We start from the raw sequence: 24,358 nt of genomic DNA, 5'->3' as shown, positions 1-24,358 counted from the left end.
AAAACATATTTTAGTAGGAGCTTGGGAAAGAGTTACAAACAGGAATACTTGTGTATAGAGCTCTAGAGGGGGTCTCCAGAGACCTCTGTTCTGCACGCAGCCTTTCCGTCCACACAGATCCAACTCACTTGTTTTTTCTTTGTCTTTCAGTTTTGGCAGGTGTAGAGAGAGAAAAATATCAATCCTCACATCTTTTATGAAGAACGCCTTCATCCCTTTGGATGGCTGCTACCTGAGTAGGATTTACACAAGCACTTAGACCAGTTAGCACCCAACTCCCATGCCAAGACAGAAGGTGAATCTGCTCCTGAATTTGGGTCAGACACATTAGGCACTTAATGCCTTGCAAACCTGGCTGTGAGCAGGGGCCTTTTTTTTTTTAAAAAAAAAAAAGCTTGATTGTAACAGTAGTGATTGTCCAGCACTATTTCCATCACGTTCAAGCACAATTATTACACTCCGTTTTAAACACTAAATGTAAAATGATACTTTTAAAAATCTTCATTGTTTGAAAGGCTCTAAAGGAGCAAAATGTTCTGTGTAATCACTTGTGTGGGTGACAAAGATGGATAGAGCAGAGATTTGCCAATTTGATGAAGAGAGCTGAAACCTAAAGAGCAAGCCTGCCCAGAGGATTAACAAAACACTTTAATCCCAGTCACATCCTCCCTCCCTCCCTCCCCAAAACCTCCCCAGCCAACCCACTTCCAGCAACACAAGAGCGGCCCAATAATGAAATGAATCAGCGGCACACGATGAAGTTGCAGGACAGTTCCTTTCAGTACCAAAACACAGCTCTGTGCAACCACTAATACGGGGAAATGATTCCAACCTGCTTAAAAAAGAAACTTTTTATTTGTACAAGGCGTCCCCCTAACAAAACAAGAACAAGCTAACCGAGCAAGGACTCTGCAGGAACAGCCACACAAATAACTCTGGCTTCTGCACTGTCAAATGCTCGGGTCACCCAGTTCATTTATTTTAAACAGATGCTGCCCAGCAGAACTGGTGCATAGCTGAAGATAATGCTCACAATGCTAAACTGGAGATTGTCATGTTTCAGTGACACTATCCGTCATGATTTCAAAGTGTGCTAAAAATGAAGAAAAGCATTAAGAGAAAAATTTTTTGTTCTGTGAAAAATGGATTTTCATGTTACAGCATGAGGCCAATTCTCAATATCATAAAAATTTACCTCGGTCTATTTGACTGTAGCAAGGAAATATGATTAGCAAATCAAAACAACCCTGTTTTCAAGGGTAAACGCTTTAATTACACACATAACAATACAGAACTATTAAGATGCTGTTTGAAGTCAGTTTAACATTATTTTTTAGTGAGGGGTGGTGGCTTTTTTTCCAAATTACAGACCTAAATCTGAATTGACCCATCATTACTGCAACATCACATTTACTGTAAATGTAGCTTTGAGAGTCTCCAAACTACTCACGGCATTTGGAAAATAAAAGCCAGCACTGAATGCTGCCAGAAAGTCAGAGAGAGCAAGGCCACCAAAGCAGAAAGCTATTTCAATACGATTTTCACAATTCTGAGGACTTGGATATAGCGAGTAATCTGTATTAGAAACAAAAAGCCACAGATCTCTGCATCTGGGAAGGCATTGTTAAACAGAGACGAGGTGCCGGTATTTTTGGCGCATACGGCATTGCAGTGCAATCCTATCTGCCCTGAATGTAGCAAAGAAACAGAACAGAATTCAATTAAAAAAATAAATAAAAAGGCAAGCCTTTTTGCTCCATGAAGAGGTGGATAAATAACCTGTATTCTTCTTTGTAGATAAAGAACCAGCATCAAGACAACTTTTGCAACAAGCAGCCCAATGAGGAAATAAGACTAATGTTTGCTGAAAACACAAGAAAAACAAAGACGTAATTTTTGTCACTGCATGAATTCAATTCCTAGGGGAGGCTGTAAGAGAAGAGCTTGCCATTCTCCATCTAAAGAGCTACAGATGATCTTGCACGTAAATGCAGTAAACCACTACACCTAGCATATGACTTGACAATATGTGTTTGCTCAGCTGTTTTCTTAAAAAGTAATTTTCTCAGCTGTTCCTGACAAGACTCCTTTGGATACAAAACATTTATCTTTCCAGTGTATTTACAGAAATTCAGTCCCTTTCTAAATAGCAGTGCTAAATAAATAAATAAAAACAAATGAGTCACTGGTGTCAGAGCTCCTCAAAATTTATGTGCTGCTCTCCCAGACTAACCCCAAGTGTTTTGGCATCGGCAAGAAGGTGCAGCAATACGAAACTGGCATGAAAATAACATTTGTGTTTTCCAGTACAGCTGCACCAGGGTCACAAGCCCACTGAGACCTGGACCATCGCTGCTAACTCACACCACAAGCTGAACTGTCACCAGAGGGTAGCAGCGCTCATCCTCTGAGCTGATGATGACCTAGATGGGAAACACACTTTTCCTATGATCCAGCACACAGTCTGGTTGTTACTTCTCCTGTTCAAACTACCGGGTTCCCACCACAGTCACTTCGTGAGACAGCATCACTATAAACGTGTTTGAAACAGATCCCTGAGACGCATGCCAGGCAGAATGCCAGCAAGTCCAAAGCCTGATGTTACAGTTTTGTAATGCAAACAGGAGAGCTGAGGGACTGTCACTGCTTTTCATTATAATTCTACTGTCATTAAAACTTTGGCACTGAAAATTCAGTCCAGGCTATAACTTGGCAGGCAAAAAATCCATGCCCACAGCAAGAAAGAATTGTTAAATCTAAACCCACAAAAACCATAAAGGCAAGGGATGAGCCTGGGGCAGCAGGGGTGTGCGTGTACGTGCATGTGTGTGCACCGGAGAGGGGAATAATGGATGGAGAGTGACCGACAGAAGAGAAAAGCTGAAAGAACAGCTCCTAAGGCACCAGGGCAACATCTAGAAACACCACTTGTACTTCCTGACCACAAGATAATCTGTGTATGCTGGACTCAAACTATTTGTGAAACACTTTGTTTCTTCAGCAGGCACAAAGGGAAATCTCCCTCTTCTATACAGAACTATCTGCTATAAGAAAAGACAAGACGGATGTGTCCATGGACTCCTGAAACCCTCCTGAGACAGTCCTGCAGGGGAAAATGGACAGTACCGCACCAACAGTGGCACTTACCATTTTATTTTATGAAGTAACTTGGAGGTACTCACAGGTTTAAAGACAGCTGGATGCAATGTCAGAGCACACTGAACGAGGGGTTCAGATCTCAAACTCACCCCCTTCAGAGCTTGTCTGAAGTTCTGGTTTTTCAAGCTTTTCTTAGCATGAATGGTTTTACAGTAGGAGGCTGTGGAAAGACTGCTGGCACCATGCCTGTCTCTCCCTGCTTGTACACGTGCCAGGGGAGGACTGCATGACACTAGAGAGTAACTAAATCACACAGAAATCAACCCAAACACAATCGTTGAAGTGGGTGCCTGTGTTACTCCCTTACTTACTTGCTTTCCAAGCAAGGCAGGTGTTTTAGAGCTTGTGCAGTGCTGCTGTTTGGCAGATTTCATTCCCACCTCTTACCTTCTACACGCTCTCTTCTGATCTGGATAATCAAGTGATCAATGAATGAAATAAAAACCTTCACCTTACATCAGAACAGCATCACAGGTTTAAGCTAGAGCTCTACCTCCAGCAGCCAGAAATCTGTGCCTTTCCCAAATTCCTTTCAAATTAAAGAAACATTCTCAACATCAGTGTGACAACAATGCAATCAGGACACCTTTTTTTGGGGTAGAAGGGAAGATAAGAACTGAGACTTGCGACACAGGATGGGTGGGGAGACTTTTTTCTTCCTATCGCTGGTCTCATTAAAATCTCATGCTGTTTACTTCCCAGCTTAAACCTGAAGTCTTATTACATTTCACTAAACAATCCCACATTATAATAAAGCAGCAGGCTTTCCTGCCATGATTGATACTCTCTGTTTGCAATTATTTAAGGAGAAGGCATATAATTACATACAGCTGGATTAGGCTGATCAAATCCCTGTTAGTGTCTGTCAATATACACATAATAAGACAGCGTGACATTAATGTAAACTAATTTAAATGCAGAAAGTTTAATTAAGACTTAATAAAATTATAGGGACAGAAAGAAAGTTTTGCATGGTCCAACCCAAGGGGAGTTTCCCAGCAAAGCAACCCTCTAAACACAAGCCTGGTTTTGCCTAATCAGTTCTGCAACACTGGTTCTTGCACCACCTATTTATGTTCTCCTATTTACAGTCCTACCACCAGGACTTTCCACCAGCTCAGAAACTCAGAAGCAAAGCAAACGTTATGCACATGGCTCCATAACAAAGTCCATTACAAGCAAGCTCAGGTAGTCAGAGAAGGATGTCTCAGAAGTTCCTCTACAACATTCAGCAAACAGCTATCGATCAGTACCGTAGTTCAACCACCGTGAAGTACAAGTGACCTTCTTTCAAAGCACTTAAGAAGAACAAAACATTACATCCCCCTACATAACAGTATTCATATCTTCCCTTCTCATTTATTCCTGCACAGCCTCCCCTTCCACTCAGGTTGTTTTTAAAGCAATCTGCTATAGTTACAGTGTTCTCAGAGAGTCACTGATGATACGCAAGCATGCATTATCCCCAATAAGCTCACCACAAAATACCAGCTTCATTCCCTGCTGAAGAGCTCCAAACTTTTCCAAGGGTAGTCATGCTCATGCACGAAGTCATCTTTTTCATGCAACTCATAAGCATATGGATGCAACTGAATTCCTAACTACAGGAAAAATCCATTAAATGGTTAGTATGGCATACAAGCCACTTCAGCTTGTGTAAGCCCATGCATGCAGTGCCAGGGAGATCTGGGCATGGATGCCAGGAGTCCTGTTGTCTGTACGCATTCCCTCTCCCCCTTCACTCTGCGATAATGACTGTACTCGTTCTGCGTGTGTATGTGTGTTATCACCATTTCTAACCTAGAGGCCTTCACTGTTTGCACACCAGGTATTTTCCAAGAGAGTAACTGAGACGAGAAGGGTGCAGGAGCACCACTGTGCCACTGCAGACCTCCTCTCCACCAGCAAGCGTGCTTGTGTTTCGCTACATTAAAAAGCAGGATCTCAGCTTTCACACAGAGCAATTCACTGCTCCCCAAAGCACCGATTTTCCCACGCTACAATTTCCTAGGATGTTCCCTGCCAAATTAAATCAATTTGAGTATCTCATTAAAGAAAAAACAACATTGCAGATTTTGATTCATTTTTAATAGTCTCCCTGCCAGTTGAGCGTGCTGCTCTGATCTGGTTTACTTGACGATTTGTTACCTGCTCTGCTCAGCCACTTCTCTGTGGAGGCCCTACAGAGTTTCAAGAATTTTAGAAAATGTTGAAGAACATACAGGATCCTCACCAGAGCGTTATCCAAAAAGGCAGCAAAAATTTTGAATGAGTCCATTTCCCAAACATGAACATTTCCCAAAGAATTAGTTTTTGTCAGCTGGGGGAAGGGGAAAAGGGAAACAAGGAAAAACTTGATAAATGTAAGTGCTAGGAAAGGATTACAGTGCAATCTCCTGGAAAATATATTAAAATTCAATACTACATTAAAACCATCCAAAAAAATTAAGCCCTCCCCTGTTCAATCACATCCCTCCAAAGCTCTCGGCCAATCTCTCCATGCTAGGGACAAATCACTGTTAGATAACCTTTTCAGAACAAGTCTATCACTTATTCTAGTTTATGTTCCGTTTCCTTTGGCAGCACAGCTATTTAAGTCACCCTTCTAAGCCAGAGCCTCTGGTAATTTTTCTTTTCTGTTCCACTGCAATTCTTCAAAGCATCATAAAGGCAAATTTAATAAGCACCTCAATTTGTATTGCTTTCTATTTATAATACTGCAAGCACCTGCTGCTGCTGAGATCTAAGCAGGTATCTTTCTTACTTTGTACAAATTAATTCAGATTAATCTTAATAAATTCATGTTGTAGAGCAATTTCAAGAAACATTGCTCCAAGCTGTTAGGTGGGTTGTTTAGGGTTTTTTTTTGGTCTTTGGGTTTTTTTTTTTGTCTTTAGGGTTTTTTTTGTTGATTTTGTGGTATGGTTGGTTCTTCCCCAACCCCCATTTTTATGAAGATGCTGCTGACCAGCTCTTAAAAATACGACTCATTTTGCTTCATTGTTCACATCACCCACATTCAGCAGCATGTCTTCCAGAGTATTCAGTAGGTGCCTCTTGTCAACACAACACCAGGCACTCAACAATCAAGCCACTTCAAGTTGTACCCTGAACCTGTTGGGGCCCACAGACGGTTTGGGAACTGTGGGTGGGCAGGAAATGGGCATTTAAAGGCACCTGCCCATGATCCTGTAGACACAGGGTTTGGATCACGTATTATTCGATCTTCTCTCAAACTGGGAATATATTAGTTTTTAATCTTATCTAAGTGCCTGTGAATACCAAGTGACAGCTAAGGCTGCACAGTACAGAAATTAAGTCCTACATCTGACCTTTCAGAGGGGCTGAGGAATCATGTCCTTAAGCATCTCTTTGGAGCTTATGGACAGAATATTAATGGCTGCACCCGGCACTCTGGACATCTTGGTATCTGCAACATCAACACCAACCGCTCTTGCTGTTTTTTCATTTAACAAGACCAGATAGAAGTTTAGGGGGGGGGGGGGGGGGGGGGGGGAGGAATAATAATTGTGATGCATGCAGCACAAGTGAGTGAGATATGAAGTCCAGACAGAAAGAGCAGGAAAGCTCCCTTAGTGTGCAAGAAAAGAGAAACCACCGCATGGAAGAAAAGCTGCGTGGAAGTAAAATAAAGACTAAAAGAAGCGGATTGAAGAGTCACTCCACCAGAGAAGACTGACATCAATTATCATACTCATCTCTGCACTGTGTTTATTTACCCTCAGTGGCTGACAAGCGAGGTTTGTACTTCTCGTTCATCTCCTACCTATGTATTTAGGTGTGATATAGCAAACTCCTCCACAACCTGCCAGGAGATCTCACAGAAGACTTCACAGGACTTTCTGAGGACAATTTCATCTCAAGAGTAGCTCTCGATTCCTCTGACTCCTACTCCAGAGGGATGCTGTGCTATTTGCCTCTTGGCAACATTTAATATAGGCCTTAAAGCAGTGGGATTTTAAGTGCTCCCATTAAAAACACACATCTTTCTCAACAGAAGAAAGTCCCATTGCTGTTTTTATTCAGCCCAATCTTGCCAAGGTTCTTGTTAACTCCATGAGAAAAGCACGCTCATAAATGCATGAAATGAAGTTTCTGAAACTGTTTTTAAGTGCATTTGTTAAAAAATTAAGCCAATGAAAAGGCTTGGAGACACAGGAAAAAAACATTGTAGGTACTCAGTATTACGCCCTCCTCTTACTTAGTTATCAACAACAAAAGCTCAATACAGCCATTATTTTGGGAATCCATAGATTTTTAACTTTCTATTAACATGAGGGAGATGATACAGACTTCCTCAGAAAATAAATGAGGCACAGAGACCTTGCATGTAATTTAAAAAGTGGAGATGCCATATATCTTTTCAGCCTCTGGCTGCAGCTTCCAAATTACTGTCCCAAAACATCTGTAACCTTCATGTGTTCTCATCCTCTTCCACAATTACTTCTTATCACATGGGGAGGTTTTGAACTTTTGCAACAGCTATATTGAGCAATTCAGCTATAAACAGACATGCTATAGATGCTCCAAGCCGACAGCTAATCGTGACTTTTAGTCTTTTGAGCGAATAGGACAACTTAAAATGGCAAACATTGCTGTATCTACCCATCCATAAATTAGGAGTGACAATAGCAGATTATTACTCATTCACTCAGAGCGTTTGTTTGGCCCTGAGAGAACTGGATTTATTCCAAGAGCTGGCAAACATTTGTTAATATACATGTAAATGTTTTATTTCTCTCAGAGTAGGCAATTTCACAAAATGAAATACCGAATTAAAGACGACCCTAGTTTTTCTGCTGATGCCTGTCTCAGATGCAGTGCTGCTGAAAGCCTTTGCAAGCTTTTTCACACCAAGTCAACAGGGAAAAAGCCACCTTTTCTTTTGAGAGTGAGATAATTTTACTGTGGAAACATGAAAGCTTTTATATAAATATTAATCATCAAAGTTGTCCTGGAGTTAAGTGGATGGAGGCTGGCTTATATAAGGTTGGAGTACTGACTTGGTAATAGTGAGATATACTCAAATAGTTTTGCAAACACTGCTCCAAACAGGCTGTTCCTCAATACAAGCGCAGCGGTGCCAGAAGTAGATTCAGCGACCTCAATGTTTAATCTGAGGATACTATAAAATAGCACTTCACTCCTAAGAGTGAAGAAGGGGCATTTTGTCCTTTGAATTTCTAGTGCAGGTATAAAGGAAAAAGAAAATTTTATTTTCCTCCAAAACTGCTGCTAATTTGAACTGGGAGGAAGAGGGGAGACTAAGAAAAGGGATAGAAATTCAACATAGAGAGGCAAATAAACCAAATATCTGGACAGAAAAGCAGGCAGTGGTTTAACAGAGCCTCTTACTAACCAGTCCAGAACTTGAATATTCTAAACAAAACCAAGTGTAATGCACCTATACTCTTGAGCACAGGCTCTCCAAAAACCAAGAAAATCAACAAGCACATTCTGTGCGTTTGGAGGCGAGGACAGTACACACCACCTCCAGCAGGACTCTAAGAACCATCTCTTTCCTACAAAGGGCTAGAGGTATCAAAAGATACCTAGATTTACTTACTCTTCCTATGATACAGGCCATCGACCATTGCTTACCCATCTGTCCAACAGAGAAGTTAGACGACTTTTTAGTGAATTAACCAAGCCTTGAAACTAGAATTACAACCACAAAGCAGATTTTTGGGAAGGGGAAGGGAGAAGCATAGCCTTTTATCTGCTGTACTGTACCATTAAGTATCATCTCACTTTCCTTGAGGGAATGCTAAAGTGTCACTCAACTGGGGATGCTAGCAACAGGTCAAAATTGTTCATAAACCTCCAGACAGAAATGACATAATATTAATATATTGCAGAATAGGAGGTTTAGAATAACAGAATCATAGACTGGTTGAGGTTGGAAAAGACCTTAAAAATCATCTAGTTCCAACACCCCTGCCATGGGCAAGGACACCTCCCACCACACCAGGTTGCTCAAAGCCCCATCCAACCTGGCCTTAAACACTTCCAGGGATGGGGAATCTACAGCTTCCCTGGGCAACCTGTGCCAGTGCCTCACCACCCTCAGAGTGAAAAATTTCTACCTAATATCTCATCTAAATCTCCCCTCTTTATGTTTAAAACCATTACCCCTCATCCTATGACTACATGCCCTTGTAAAAAGTCCCTTCTCCAGCTTTCTTGTAGGTGCCTTTCAAGACACTGGAAAGCTGCTAAAAAGTGTCCCCAGAGCCTTCTCTTCTCCAGGCTGAACAACCCCAACTGGCTCAGCCTGTCTTCATAGGAAAGGTGCTCCAGCCCTCTGATCAGCTTCGTGGCCCTCCTCTGGACTCGCTCCAACAAGTCCATGTCCTTCTTATGTTGGGGGATCCAGAGCTGGGCACAATATTCGAGGTGGGATCTCACCAGAGCAGAGTAGAGGGGCAGAATCACCTCCCTCGAACTGCTGGCCACACTTCTGATGCGTTTTCTGGGCTGCGAGCGCACATTGACGGCTCACGTTGAGCCACTCATCAACCAACATCCCCAAGTCATTCTCCTCAGGGCTGCTCCCAATCTCATTCTCTTTAAATGAAATACAAAATAAGGTAGAAAGCACTGGCTAAGATCACAGTAACTTATTGGAACCCAAGAAGAAAAAGCATACAGCACTTAAAAAAACATCCATTAGGACAGCTGCAGTCAAAATTCACCTCCTTCAAGTGAAAAGAAAGCTGGAAGATGAACAAACACTGATGGGAAGCATCAACTACCAACACAAGACACCTTCAAAAATACAGGACTATGTACATGCGGCAAGAGCTGATGAGAAGTTCAGTTCCCATCTGCAACTTACCTCAGTTGCTACCACAGTGCTCCACAGGTTTCAGCCAGGTCTCTCCATGGATATGACTATGGATATGGAACGGACAGCAAATCTGTATTTTATGGAGATAAATACATCAAAGACTGCTGGCATTAGAATTGCTCTTCCTTGCATTCTCCATTTTAACAGGAAAAACAGGTAGACTTTACATGCTACCACTTTAACTAAAGCTGCTTTTGAAACCTTTCTCATATTTACTTCCCAGAATTATATGGATTTTTTTTTAACCTGCAGAAAATTAGAGATGATTACTGCTAGAGCAAGCACACTGTCTAGTACTTGACAATACTTTGCTTTGAACCTTGAACCTAATGCTGCACTTTTCAGTGCTGCTATCACACAAAGCATACTCTCCCTCCTCTTGTGCGCTACTGCTTACATGACACTTTTACATCTCACAAGGAAATCTGCTGAATGGAAGGTTGACACAGCAGAACAAGACAGTGCCAGGTTCGGCACTGAAGAGGATTTTAAAATTTATTACAGGGTATCACTTCGATGCTCAATGTTATACGTGGCTGAAATGAATACACATGCCTGGCAGAACTGCAAAAGAAGGTGCCTCCTCTATAAAAGGCGACAGCACTATTACCAGATAAGCTACCAGTTAGACATCACTGATTACCACACTGGACAGAGATTTTAACTCATCTAGAGAGCAGACAGCTAATCGGATTTCTTAATGGGCTTCTCTGAGTTTCACTGGTGCTGATGCATACTGCATAGGGGATTTAGAAAGAGATTTTTCCCCAAATAGCACATACCACTCTACTACAGCACTTTGTTATCATCTTGGCTTATGCTTATATAAAGTACCAGATGGAAAGCCAGAAGTTACATGAACAGCCACAAAGAGGTTAATCATTAAATTTCAAGCTATGCCAGGGAAGCAACAAAGCTGACCTCCTGAATAAATTGAGCTTGGATAAGGTAGCATTGATTTTCCTAAAGAGGTTTCATTACTTAACTCTAGATTTGTGATTTCTTTTGAGAGTATGAAATTAAGAGTTAATCCAAATTTACTATTTCTATTCTACCCAAACAGAAACCAACCCATTTAAAATGTAGAGAATATGATAGACCTCCTTCCCTTAGATTGTTCTCTCCCCTCCGAAGAAACTGAACTTCACAGGACTTCAGGGAAAAAAAAAAAAAAAACCAACACAAAAACCAGTAAAACAAAAAAACTTAAAAAACCCAGCTCATCTTTATTCTACAAGCTTTTCTTCCAGCACTGAAAATCCAATGCATATTTTCTCCCAACTACTTTTATCTCTTCATTGCTCTTAATGCTTTCCTACAAAGGAGTTTCTTTAACACACAAGTGAAAATCTTTAATTTGATGAAGGGTCAAGGGACCCTTTGAAACCTAGTCAGTGAAAGGACACGAGGTAAACATTTGGATACCTTACATGACCCCATGTCTTTCTGCCATATTTTCTACTTTACAATTCTGATCTTCCCCTTTTAATTTTTAAAAAGTTATTTACATAAGCATCAACCAGCCAACTATTACTAGCTATGCCATTAAACAGAAGAGTTACTTCTTTACCTCCTTCAAGTATGAGAAGGACCATCCATAAAAGCAAAGCGATCCGAGTTTCCAATTTCCCCCAGGTACTCTAAAATATTTACTGAACCATAGCAATTATGCCTGTGACAAACAGGGTATCTTACGGACTCAGGGCTTTCCTAACTTTCTGAAATTACTGTTTTGACTCACATCTCTGGGAACATGAAACTCACTTAGGTAAGGTCTAAGAAAAAGCGAGGAAGGTTAGAGAGATTAAGTTAATCATAAAAAAAAGAAAAATAGAAAAAAAAACCAACTACATATCTTTTACTAGAAAAGGGATATAATTTCTTACTCTCCTATTTTGAAAGCCTTGCCTTTTTCACTGTTAAGCAAAGTTTCCCCAAAGAAGCCGTCACTGATTGCATTCATTTGGAATTTTTATGTAAACAAGTGTTGGAATATGAAATGGAAAGCCAAAAAAGGATATTATATCACAGGATATATACAGCCCCGAACCTTGTATGTACCTCTTTGGAGACCAGGAACAACAACAAAAAAAAATTTGACATGAAAAAAATAAAAGTAGACAAGAACGTGGAACCCAAAGGGCTTTTTGCTTAAAGTCCCTAATGTCTTAAGAAATTATTAAAAAGATGATGTTAGAGCACCTGAATTTCAGAGAATTACTTCAGAGATGGCTCCTGTTGCAGCAGTTTCTGCTGGAATATTTTACTCTGGCTGCCAGCCAAATCTTTGCTATGCTGATGCCAAATAAATTATACCCAATTTCAACGACAGATGCTGTTGTGTTGACACATAATTGATACGTTTATATTCAGGGCTCCCTGGAATTCTATAACAGCAACACTTTATTCACAAGAAATACAACTGACAGCAGAATTCAAAGGGACTTGCACATAGCTGATGCCTCTACACTGCTGGTATTGCGAGTCTGGAGGGAAGAGATCACTATCTATCCAGGGTGGTCAGGAACAGTGGAGACCACAAATTTTCGAGGGCAATGAAGAATATGGAGAGATGGCCCAGCAGTAAAAGTTAACTGGCTCAGCTAGAAAACAGCTTGCTCAGAGAAACAGGAAGCCTGAAAAGTTTTCAACGCAAGTCGCATATCCCTTTCCTGCAGTTTATAACTGCATAGGAGATGGAAGTCATAGAAACGCCACAGCATTGAAGATATGTCCATAATCTCCTTCTCTCTTTGACTTCCTTGGTTTCCTAGGCAGGAAACAGATTAGAAACCTTTAAAAATATATTTAGCAAAGGTATGTTCCAAAGAAAACATTATATACCCCCTCCTTGCATGTTCACTCTCCTGTACGTAACTTGAAATGAACTTTCATAAATAGTATTTATTTTGCAAAGCAACGATATCCCTCCCCAAGCTTAACAAACCTTCAGCATCTACTGCAATTCTTAAAGGAAAGAAAAGCAGATGACATTACAATACATGCCTACAACCTAAATTTCCTTTATTTTTAGTAACACAGCATATTATTTTCACACAATGCATAAAAACATTCACAGAACAAAAATATTCAGAGAAAAATTCATACCCATTCATTTCACAAAAAAAAAAAAACAACCCACCCAGCAACAACTAAAATTTGGCACAGAAGACAGCAGCAAATAAACGCCATATAGCACAGTTTTCAGTCATTTATCCAGGTAGTATATGTTGTTCAGCCAACATGCAATGTGGAATACCCTGACACAATGCCTCTTTTTAATTAAAATAAAGTTAAGCTTAAAAATACTTTTGAATTGCACTATATGGGGATTATCAAATACATTTGAAGCTTACAGATGAAAAGGCATCACTACCTGGAAGTCTTTTCAACCCCTGGAAAACATGTTTTGTTGACTATTTCTTAAACTGTATTTTAGAACACTGATCACGGCCCAGAAAGCTTCTGCACTGTAATATGCTTCTGCTGCTTGGGGGGCCTTATCTGGCTCTCAAATATTCTCTGTGCTTTTCTGCTAGTACCATGGGAAAGATTTCTTCCTCCAGTCACCTCTTTCCTTACATTACATGAAAAAGGGACTGAAAATACTGATGTTAATTCTTCAGACTCTGCACACTGCAGCTCTTTCCTTTAATTCTTCCTCTCCTGCGCTTCTAAGGGTTGCTAAGGCCAAAACTGTCAGAAGACCTCTCTTCACACTGAATTTCTCCTTCAGGAGTGCCCAGCACAGAGTATAAAGTTATACAGAAAAAAAATATGCATTTATCATCAAAGCTCGTACCTCTCAAAACCCCAAAATTGTAATTTAGTTCAGCAACATGAGATATGTAAAATATCTGGGATTATATTGCTGCAAAAGCACAAAGTGGTTGAAAAGGTCAAGGAAGTGCATTAAATAGAAAAGCTTTAGGGGCCAGTGGGTTCTTTTCACTGTTGCAAGAGGCACTGGAAAACCAATCTTTGCCAAGAAAACACATCCAGATATTAAAAATTTAAGCATAGACTGCACAGGCACCTTCTTCCAAAAACCCCCTAAAGCCCCAAACCAAACCACCACCAACAAAAAAAACCTACCAAAATCCCAAATAACCACCGCACCAAAAAAAAAAAAAAAACCACAGAAGTTTTTCAAAGTCACAAAGGACACCTGAAACTAACCTCCCACTGGCAGTTGGGCATCTCAGGAGCATACACAGAGAACGAGGAAGGGAACATGAAAAAACAGCTAGGCCAGCTGTCAACAGCTTTGATTTACCAGAACCAGTCACGGGGCATGACAGGGTGGTACACCACAGGCAGAGCCAGTCTTCCTCACTCCTGTTCAAAGATCAGATGCAAACCAGCTCCAGTTCAAAAGCTGCAGTGATTTGTTAGACTGGTGCTGTGTCTAAGCTAAAAAAGCCCAGTCACTCAGCACTGCATTTTAAATTGAGCACAGCACTGAAATAACAAAGCTAGATGGCTTACAGAGAAGATCCAACTCCTGTCTAATTATCTGAGTGTGGGCACAGAGGTGTAGGTCAGTCTGCCAGGCATTGTATAGCTACACCCTATTTGTGTTAGGAGGGGCATAATTAGTCCAGGAGGAAATCAATGTTAAGACATACAGACCAGCTTGAATACTTCTGCTTGTTACTGAATTTGCTCCAAAGATTTATTCCTATCGGTTTCTTAGGGTGTTTGGAACTCCCCTTGCTTTGCCTTAAGCGCACACTAAATTTAATATTTTTTTTAAAAAAATCATCATGTTCAATAGTAATAACCCATCCTGTTATTAACAAAGGCAAGGATTTGAAAAGTCAAATTGATTCTCACTCCCTACTTCTACTATTGGCTTCTGTATTTTGTTCTGTTTGGACACAGAACAGAAAGGTCTCACTTTCTCCCACTCAGGAAGGCAGTGCTATAGCTGGGAAGACATGGAAAAAACAATAAAATGATTGTACACAAGTATTTCCATTTCTCTTCCCCAATTTATAGTGTCATTTAAAGAAAAGCAAAAGCGTATTTGTTGGAAATTACCGTACAGTGAGTTAACATGCTAAATAAATTAGCAACAGAAAAAAGTAAGTCAGCTTCAACTTTTAGAAAAGTAAGACTTAGAAATAGTTCAGGCAATCAGATTTCAGAGCAAATCTTACTTTTACAGACAGTTTCCTATCCTGTTAAATATTTCTTTTACCACTGTGGGAAAGACTTAAAACAATGGAAGGAAACTGGCTAAGGCTTGCTCTGCAGACTGAAATATACTCAATTCAGCAGCAAGAACCAACATCAAGACCTCTTGAATAATGGTATCAAACCCAAACATTTAGGTAAGAAGTTGACATGCACCCCTTTCCTCCATGCTGAAGTCCCTCACCACAACAAGTCTCCAAGCCTTCAAACATACTTCACAGGTTATAACAAGCCACTCCTTTAAACAGCATCAGTTCAGTAAACTTGAGATTTTTCTCATGCTACAAGCATCGCCACTTAAACCCCTCAAGTCATTTAAGACAGATGTCTATCCTTTAGTTTCTGTCCTAAACTATGCCAAAGTTTACTGTATGTTCTCCCATGCAAAGCTGGCTGCACCGTGATGGTGCATGCGGTGGGTTAATCATAGAATGGTTTAGGTTGGAAAGGACCTTGAAGATCATCGAGTTCCAACCCCCCTGCCATAGTTCTTTATCCAGCCAGGTCTTTATCCCCTGAGCGGTCCATTTGTCAAATCCACGTCTCTGCAATTTAGAGACCAGGATATCATTTGGGACAGTATCAAACGCTTTACACAAGTCCAAGTAGATGATGTCAGTTGATCTTCCCTTGTCCACTGCCGCTGTAACCCCTTCATAGAAGGCCACCAAATTTGTCAGGCATATAATGGCAAGATGCAGTACAGTAAGTGTATTCTTTTCTAAGCAGACATAATTTTGCAAACACAAACAACTACAGGTGAATTCTCTGAGCCTTTTTGTGGCACAGCTGCAGGCTCAGAGCCATATTTTATACTGGCACCAGTAAGTTCTAATAAAAGGCTCTAGGATCTTGAATCTTACTTGTACCATGACAGCCACATACCTAAGCTGTGTTTGAGGGTGCACTTTTATAATTAAAAGCTGCATCCTGCAGCTTCACATGAACGATTCCTTATTTTTGTTATCCTTCTAGTTGGGTGTCAAATTCAAGCACAAGATCTTTCATGATGCAACAATGCTATATAAAGTGTAAGATGCTGCTGACGTCTAATTAGCGGTAAGCAGCCATGCTAGGAACAAACATTTTGGAGGCAAAGCACTTCAGTGAGGTTTAATAACAGATTTATACAGCACATCTTCTCCAGACCTCATACTAAGCGCTGTACCATGGTCAGAGAACTCCTCTTCAAATATACAAACAAAGCCAAGGTGTCAAACAAAAAAAACCTGACATTGGGTGAAAAAGCAGTGAGACCAATTTATGAAGAGAAAGCTGTCTAAGAAGAAGACAACACCACTGAGACAAAACCACTGAGGTTTGGAACATCCAAATCATGATTATCCGTACCTTTAGCACGATACAAAGCCCAAAATCAACATCACCTGAACACAAGGTTTTTATATTTAGCAATTAATAAGGCTCAAGGAGCCTTATTAAAGACCTTTATCAACAAGCCTATCTGAAGGCAGTTAGTACCTCGAGCATTAAAGCCCCCCCCAGCCACCTGCTCCAATTTAATTTTTTTCCAAGTTTACCATCATGCTTACCCCACCCCACCAGCTCATTTCAGCCTGGAGAAGTCATTTATGCCTGCAGCAGGGCAGGCCACGTTTCTGCTCTTCATGTGACAAAGACACAAACACATTGGTTTAGGCAGAAGCAGCTTTTGCACTGATGCTGCTCTGTATTTTCCACTCTTTTTGTGAAATACAGAGACAATTTCTGAGCAAAGCCTTTGGGGAAAGAGCTTTACTCAAAATCACTAGTCCTCTGTCTAGCACAATAAGAGCAGAGAATGCAAATTAGTTTCAATAAAAGCAGCTGGCAATCAATAAGAAAGGGCTGGTCTCCAAGAGTAAAACTGGTTCCTCTAAGGATAAAAGTTAAAAGGAGAAAAATATAAGATGATGAAAAAAGGATAGAGCAAATGTAAACAACATGAGGGGGGTGCACAGAAGGAGAAAAATCTAACGATGCAATTAAAAAAAAAACAATCAACCTGACAAACACCAGCTGGGGGTAAAAAGGAAAGAAAAATACAGATAACTATAGTGAAAAGAAGAGGATCATTAGAAAAATCGAAAATATGCAATCCAAACAAGATAAAAGAAAAATCATGAAAGGAAGCAGGTAAGAGTCTAGCTGGCACTAAGGCTTAAGGCACCAGTCACAAGTTCACATTCTAGCCTGGTTCACAGGCGTTGGTAAGTCCAATAACGAGTTTCAGCATTCCTGCTACCACACATCTGTCCATTTCACAAAAACTTGTACACTCATCTCCTCTGACCTTCCGCCATAACGCAGAAAGTCAATACCCACCTGAGTGGGCCAAAATCCACCCACTCTGCATGCAGTCAGACTCCTTTTCTGTGTCCCTTCACCTCAGGAAGTCTACAGGCACCTGCAAAAGACTGAGAAAAGTCCAGCACTGTTGTTACCACCTGTTTAAAGAAAAAAAAGAATTCCTCAAGACAGACACTTTCACTGAATCTCCCCATTATTGTATATATTTTTTTAAGTCAATGAGAGAGAATATATGGTCACAGAAGAAGCCTTGCCTTGCAGCTGTTACAGCTAAGACTTTCTATAAAATGGAAAATACAAGTATTTTGGCACAGTTAACCACCTCTGCTCAAGCGACACCTAAAAATCAAGTGTGCCACATTCTGCAAGTCAGTGTCACAAATCACTCACCCTCTGCCTTGCATCTGCAAACACAGCTCCGGTTTCTGGTTTTGTCAACATCCTCCACCAAACGCTTGGTTAACACGGAACTAAGGTCACTGTCTTACACGTACCTTTAATATTGCATATTAGCAAACAGGAATGCAAGCAGTCAATGCAAGCTTTGCTCAGAAGCTCTTCAGCGCCAAGAATCTCACCAGCAAACTCACCAGCATTGTAACTCCTTTGATCCCAAAAACGTAGCTTCCATCTTTATTAAAGTAGCCGCTTACATGGCATACATTAATTATACGGGGTGGAAAGTGGCGTTTTCTACACTCATATGAAACTGCAGGGCAAAGTACTATCACTGCACACTATTTATTTAGATTAAGTTTTGACCAGCATATTGATGGACTACACAGAGACGTCTCTGCCAAGTTGCTAATATACTTAAAATTATGTTTATACTTTCAGAACCTGAACACAGAGTAAATCAATTGGGGCATGCCCTACGCTTCAAGAAATTCTGTAAGACTTCAAATGACAAAAGTGGTCAGAAACTTCTAGCCACGTTGATATCAAAAAGCACAGAGCTCACATTTTAAAAAGCGAAGTGACTAACTTTGCAACTAAAAACGGCATACAAGAAATCAAATGAAGCAGGATGGAGAAGACAAAAAAAAACCCTGAAACTAAACTAGTTGTAGGGCAAAAGACAACAAAGGGAATATTATCACACATTCTCATCCCCTCAAGATACACCTGTGCCTAAAGGGCTCACAAATATCTGATGTCTGGCTGTTTGCCACATTCAACATACAAAGCCTGCTTCCTCTATTGCCTAGAGCAATTATTTTAGGGTTTGTCTTAACAAGTAAAAATCTCTTTCAAAAAAGAGGGGGAGGAGGCCTGCACTGTTGCAAAGGTTTACATCGACAACTTCATGGCCTGCCACTACTGCTAAGACAATTACAGCATTTTAACAGCACATTTCCCTAAGGTAGCAAGCAGTTAAGACCTTTATATACTGAAAGAGATGCTCTTCCACATTAGCATGGCCTATTAGCCACAAACAGGATTAAGAGCTCAGCAAATCCTCACAGAGCCCACATCTGTCAACATAACTCTCTCCCATAATGGGCAGAAAGGAAGGTAACTTCTCAGCTTCACAGAGCACTTACTGGCAAGCTGATACTGCAATAATTAAAAACAACAAAACAAAAAGGGAGCACCACAGAACAGCACAATCATGGAGACCCCTCAGGATCTACCTTGTGAAAAAAACTGCCACCTGTTACAGAATTTGTGGTGAGCAGCCCAACTGTTGCTCTGGTGGCCACATACAGTAATCAACCTTGGGTGATCTCCAGAGAAGACAACAGGCAAGATCTTTTTGCAGGACATTCCTCCAAGCATAAGATTTCCACAGCCAGTCAAAACACAGAGACGTTGATTGGCATGCAACAAGAAATTGCTATTGGAAATCATAGCACCTCTCCTACAAGGACAGGCTGAGACAGTTGGGGTTGTTCAGCCTGGAGAAGGCTCCAGGAAGACCTTATAGCCCCTTCAGTACCTAAAGGGGGCCTACAGGAAAGATGGGGAGGGACTCTATCAGGGAGTGTAGTGATAGGACGAGGGGTAACAGTTTTAAACTGAAAGAGGGGAGATTTAGATTACATATTAGGAAGAAATTCTTTACTCTGAGCATGGTGAGGCACTGGCACAGGTTGCCCAGGGAAGCTGTGGATGCCCGATCCCTGCAAGTGTTCAAGACCAGGCTGGATGGGGCTTTGAGCAACCTGGCAGCGGGATGTCTATGATTCTATCATGGACATCAATCCACCCATAGACAACTTCTTGCAGTGCATGATGGAGGGACAGAGATCATTTTATTCTGGAGCACCTGGACCAAAGTAGTTGAATCAAGAAATGCCAGATCCATTCTCAAAGGGCGAAGATGGCTTTGGGAGTAGCTGTGGCACAGCTCTAACAGTAAAAGCAAAACTCAGCCCAATTCAGCAGAGAGAATTAGCGTTCAGTTCTATCAAACTCTAATCAATGTATTTGTCTCTGAGGGCAGACCCCATGACAGCAGTGCTACCTGCTGAACCAGGGCAGGTCTCCCGTGACTCTTCATGGAGAAATTCTTTCAGCTTCTCTACACTACTGCTTCTTGCTAGTGCACACACCATTGGGACAAGCCTTGTTGGGCTTCAAAGTAACAGGCAAAGCAGAAAAATGATGGAGGAGGAAAACTGGTAACAAAAATAAACAAGGAAATTGCATTACATCACGCATTAAGGGCCATGGCCAAGAGGTTTAGTGTATAGTCCATCTACCATCCCATAAGCCAGTTCATATCACCTAATCAGCATGTATATCTTATATATATGCAAAAGCATTTAACTGTTTATTTAATGCATGGAAAAACACACTCAGATTTAAAAAAAAAAAAAAAAAGATATTATTTTGCTAGCATACAGCAGCGACCAGCGAGGAAACAGTCCACTCTCTCACTATTGCTGTACACACCTCCAAACAAGCAGCAACGAACCAGTGGTCAGATACAGAGTGCGACTGAGGGCTGTCACCTCACAAAGGGGAATTTCCAGGCAAGTCTGACACCCTAAGGTAGCTTCAAAGCTCTGGTAGTGTTCCACAGACAGGAGGTAAGGGCTTGCTGCCACTTCGGAGTATCTTGTGTCTCACACAAAGTGGTACAATCGGTCTGTGAACACCAACCACATCCCAAAAGGGTTAAGAGTGCTAAGGACTCCTTAGAAGGAGAGCTTTCCAATGTCCACCCTGGCAGTGTCTGGAGATGTCTGGCTCTGTAAATGCTTGTCTTTATCTCTGTATGGCTGCCAGTTCTGTCCATGCTTTTCTGGATCACCCTGCATTTGTGGTCAATAGCTCTGCCAAAACCCTCTCGAGGAGCAGAACAAGAGACCTGTGCAAGTCCACGCTAGAAAAAGCACTGAAGAAACAGGTAGTCCCCAGAGTTACCTATGTGATAAGGTGTATTTGACAGCTGAAGCCAAAATTCCTGTTGCTAGATGTCCCTTCTCAGTTTCCCATAAAGCATGAGGGGAAAGCAGCTGCTAAAATCGCTGTGACAAGGAACAGTTCATTTATGTAACAAAGATCAGTGAAATTTCTACCTACAAAGCTTGAGAACAGTCTTAAATCAGCTTTCTTCTTAACTTCAGTCTACGAGGTCTGTATGTTATAAATAGGCCACTAAAAGGCATTTAAGAGAGAGCGAGCAAAAAGTTATTAAAAATGTACTAATGAGAAAATTATTTCACTTTTTTTTAACAGGGCTTCAGGGAATTCCTACAAGACTTCTGGTTCATTTAAAGGAGGAAATTTTTAACAAAGATAAAAATAACCGGCAATCACATTTTCAAAATAGAGAGAAACATGGAAGCCCCAGGAGGTCCCAGCCCAGGATGGTACCATACAGACCGATAAAAACAGCTCGTACAAATTTCCAGCAGGATCGGGACTCCAGAATGGAAATCTCTGTGACACGAGAACATTTATTTTCTCTGCTGCTTTAAAAGAAGGTTTGAACCATAACCGGTTTAGAAACATACAGAAAATAAATTATTATTTCTTTTAGGTAACCGACAATAAGAAGAACCAAAAAGCTACGAAACGAACTCACGTCAGCACATTGGAGGGGAAAAAACACGCACGAACGAAGACACGGTGCTTAAAAAAAAAAAAAGCCAAAAGCCACATTTTGACATTCAGAACAGATTATGTTCATTTTTTCCCACGTTATCTTTTAACGCTTTCCTGAGATTTTATTTTTTTTCAACAGGCTGCTGAAACACAGGTCTCGGTCGTTTCTAAGCATGACTGGACTCGCGACTGGGGAACCGAAATTAAGAAGAAAAAAAGATTAAAAAAAAAAAAAAAAGAATCCAGCCCACAAAACCTGAAAGTCTTCTGCGAGTCTTTTAAAGAGTTATGTTCCTGGTGAATCCCTCAGCAGCGCTGCTCGGGGGCTGCCATTCCCCCCACCGCCGCGGCCCCGGGGCGCGCCTCCCGCCCGCCTCAGCCGCCGCCGCACCTGAGCTCTCCGCTCGCAGCGGCGGGGACGCCGCCGCCCCCGGTCCGGTCCCCCCGTCCGTCCCCCCCCACACCCTCTCAGCGCGGCGGGGTCTCGACCCGGGGCGGTTTCCTTCCCGGGCTAGCAGCCAGCCGCCACCGGGCCGCCCCGCGGAGAGAGGCCGGGAGGGCGCCTCGGGCCGTCCGTGTCCCTCCCTTCGCCACACACGCTGAGGCAGCGGCTCTCCGCCGCCGAGCCACGCTTCGCCGGCCGGCTCTGCGCCGCGGCACCCAGCCCGCACACTGGCTTTTAAAACTTTCCGGTTTTACCCGCGGCCGCCGGACCCCCGGGCCGCTCCCGCTGCCCCGGGAATGAGCGCTCGGAGCCAAAGTCCGCAGGAAGTTGGCCCGCCCGGGAGCCCAGCCCGCCGCCCCCCCCCCCCCCGGGGATACCGGCTCGACCCTCAGCGCTCCCCGCCGCCGTCTTCACAACCCCTCCAGCCGCCCGCACCGGCCTCACCCCGGGACAGCGGGCGGGAACGGGCCGCCGCCCGCCCCTGACTTGGAGTTGCGCTTACCCGAGGGACGGGAAAGGACGGGCAGCGACGGGAGAGGGGCAGAGTCCGAGGTGGCCGCCGGCAACTTCCCCGCTCCGCCACACGTGGGGCTGAGGCGCGGGCTGCCTTCCCTCGCCGCTCTGCGCAGAGGACGTGGCAGCTCCCTCCCTCTCCTCGCTCTTCCCCGGCCGCGCCGCGCCGCGCCGGAGGCTCCTCCCGGCCCCGCTCTGGCGGAATGCGGGGCGCCCTCTGCCGCACGCCCAGGCACCCGCTGCCCCCGAGCCTCGCCCCGGTACCCCCAGCCGCGGCTGCGCTGCCGCCGACGCCGAGGGACCGCAGCCCGCCCCCCTGCCGTGGCGGCGCGGGGAGCTGAGGAGCGGGAAGCTGAGGGATGAGGCTCGGGGCGCCGAGAGGAACTCCGCCGTCAGGGCGGGAAGCTGAGGGACGAGGCTCGGGGCGCCGAGGGGAGCTCCGCCGTCAGGGCGGGAAGCTGAGGAACGAGGCGCTGAGGGGAATCGCCGGCGCCCCTCAGCGCCCGCCGCAACGGGAGGGAGCCGGTGGCGCGCAGGGGGTCGGGCAGCGCCCAGCTGAAGGGAACCGCCGTGTGGCTGTGAAATTGGGTGACTTACAACCGACCTTCCCCTCCATCCGCCTGGGCCCCCTCGGGTGCCGTCCTGCCGGCTGTGGGGGGCAGGTGCGACAGAGCGGGTGGGAGAGGGGAGTGTGGAAATCATGGTCAGTCCAAGTGGAAATGTCATGGGGGGCCGCACGGAACGCGTGAGTGGCAAGTCGTGTGATCTTGTGTTTATTGGTGAATTAAAAAGGGGAGTGCCAAAATAGGTGAAATCACAACAGCAGTTGCTTTCTTGCGTGTCAGCAGGATGGAAGCGCTTGTTGAGTTCATCAAACTCTGTAATAATGGGCCTAAAATCAAAACAGAGAGCGTTCATCTGGGAACAGGGGCTGACTGGGGACAGCGGGAGGCCTGACTGTGCAGAGGGGCCCTGTGTCACCCAGCCCCAACTGCTGTTACCTCTGTACCAACAAGGAGCCCAAAACACCCGTAGCCGCTTCCCAGCCTCCATGGTTTAGGCTGGCTCCACCACGGAGATACTCTTCTTCCTTCCTGAGGAGGAGAGACCTCTCACCATGTTCCTAAACAGACAGTAGCTGTAACTGGTAGAAAATAAAAGACTTCAGACATCTATTTGCATTTTCTTCTTTTCAGGGTTACACATATTGAAAATAAAAGACATTACCTGGGCTTCACGGTTGCAGAGCACCTGACACAGAGGTTTTTGCTGAAAAGGTCAGTTGGGAGGAATCTCACCCTTCTTCCAGGTTAATAACAGTTACGAAAGTCTTCCCAAGTGTAATGGTGTCATTGTTTTCCTCATGCCTTTCTTAAAGGGTTTCCTGTAAGAGCGTTCATGTCAGGCACCTTAGTGTAACCTTAATATACCTTCTAATTGAGTGATATTAGACTGTCATGTTGTTACCTTATATTGCTCTTCTTGCTGCTGAAAACATCCATTTCTTCCAGTACTGGGCAGGTTTTTAATCTCGAGGTGCACTGCCAATTTGAGATTAGAATCTGACTTTGAAGTTGTAAAGAAGTGCTGTTGCTGATGTTCAAATAACGCTGAACTGCTTAGGGCTAAAGCAGAGAAGAAATAAAATTGTGTTTTTCTAAAACATCTCTCGCACTGTGGTTATCTCAAAGGGCTTTATGAAGTAATGTCAAGTAAAGGAGCAACTTTAAGCATGGCAGCTGTTCTGTGCACAAGTACCTTTGAATGTAGAAATTTTTGGCATTAGAGTTATCTATACTCATTTAGTG

General features: G+C 43.0%; 1 protein-coding gene across 3 annotated transcripts in view; it reads right to left on the bottom strand.

The window, feature by feature from the left end:
* The window catches only part of SMCO4 (single-pass membrane protein with coiled-coil domains 4), a 30,101-nt gene extending 7,408 nt beyond the window's left edge, over positions 1-22,693 (bottom strand). Inside the window, exons 1-3 of one of the 3 annotated variants that reach the window (XR_014269837.1) lie at positions 22,540-22,693; positions 17,552-17,643; positions 10,024-10,100 (exon numbers count right to left, since the gene is read on the bottom strand). The gene's annotated coding sequence lies outside the window, so the exon portion shown is untranslated. Of the gene's footprint in view, positions 1-10,018; positions 10,101-17,551; positions 17,644-22,539 lie in introns of those variants that run through there. The other 2 variants (XM_082492952.1, XM_082492951.1) reach the window with 2 other exon arrangements.
* Positions 22,694-24,358: the final 1,665 nt, after the last annotated feature.

This window comes from Vanellus vanellus (genome assembly GCF_965231255.1).
Source record: "Vanellus vanellus genome assembly, chromosome: 1".
NCBI lineage: Eukaryota > Metazoa > Chordata > Aves > Charadriiformes > Charadriidae > Vanellus > Vanellus vanellus.
Note: the sequence above shows the minus strand (reverse complement) of the source record. Positions and strands in the feature narration are given on the sequence as shown.